Raw genomic sequence first — 1467 nt, 5'->3', positions numbered from 1 at the left:
CTAAACAAACTAGTTTCTCACATTTCCAGAGGCTGGGAGGTCCAAGATCAAGGTGCTGGCAGATTCGGTGTCTGGTATGGGCCCACTTCCTGGTTTGCAGACAGCTACCTGCGTGCTGTAGCCTCACGTGATGGGGAGAGAGAGCAAGCTCTGATCTGTTCTTATAAGGGCACTCATCCCATCTGAACCTAATCACCTCCAAAAAGCTCCACTTCCAAATACCATCACATTAGGGGTTAGGGATTCAACATCTGAATCTGGGCATCAGGGAGACATAAACATTTAGTTCATAGAAGGATGTATGAGAACATTCCTATAATTTCATAAATTCTAGAGAGATCATCCTAATATGGGAAAGTGGTATTGGGACATAACTTGCTTTCTTTTTGCCCCTAGTGAGAGTATTAGAATTTAAACTCTTCGAGTATTACATATAGAATAAATCTGTATAACTGATGGTATTTGCTGTGATTTTTGCCTATTGAAACCTCTGAAAAGGAAAACAACATGAAAGGAGACACAATTCCAGATGGATATTTACTTTTAGAGTTGTTTTTTTTGGTAAGCTTTTTTTTAAATTGTTTTTATTTCAGCACATTACAGGGGTACAAATGTTTAGGTTACGTACATTGCCTTTGCCCCACCCGAGTCAGAGCTTCAAGCATGTCGATCCCCCAGACGGTGCGCACCACACCCACTCAATGTGTACATACCCATCCCCTCCGCCCCCCTCCCATCTGCCTGACACCCGATGAATGTTACTACCATATGTGCACTTAAGTGTTAATCAGTCAATACCAATTTGATGGTGAGTACATGTGGTGCTTGTTTTTCCATTCTTGTGACACTTCACTTAGTAGAATTACTTTTGGAGTTTTAAAAATCAATTTTAGTTTGATAATAACCTCTCAGAGTCTCACCCTTAGAGACTAATGATTTCGCAGCCTGAAGTGCATATATTTTGGTCGGTCAAATGGGCTCTAGGATTGACAAGGGCTTATGAAATCCTTCCTCATCACTTGGACTTGGACCGTGGCTGCCTGGCTTTGCAACATTTTGGCTTTGCTCCTGCTGAAGAAAAGCCCCTGGCTGTTTTTCGATTTCTTAAGTCACAGATCCTAATTACATGGACCTGACTCTAAGCTAATATTCCCTGATGTGGGCTGTTTCAGCCTGAGCAGGAGCTGTATAGAAGTGAAAGCAGGCATGGGTTCACTTAGCAGCACTCTAAGTCTGGGACTCTATTGCGTATTTAAAACACTTCTCTGTGGGCTTTATAATATGTAAAACATCACTGATGCTGGCTGGAATGTCCCGATCACTTGCAGATGCCCACAAGAAAGGCCTTGTTCTCTGAAGAAACTATCTAAGATCAAGCTGCTGATTGATGCAGAGGCTTAACTATATCCTTAACTTGTGGTTCCTGCCCCAAACTGCAAGTTAGGGATAGCCTTATCACAAGAAGTA

Source organism: Propithecus coquereli, unplaced genomic scaffold, assembly GCF_000956105.1.
Source record: "Propithecus coquereli isolate 6110/MARCELLA unplaced genomic scaffold, Pcoq_1.0 Scaffold991, whole genome shotgun sequence".
In the NCBI taxonomy this organism is placed as follows: domain Eukaryota; kingdom Metazoa; phylum Chordata; class Mammalia; order Primates; family Indriidae; genus Propithecus; species Propithecus coquereli.
The sequence above is the reverse complement of the archived record's forward strand: the minus strand, read 5'-3'. Positions refer to the sequence as shown.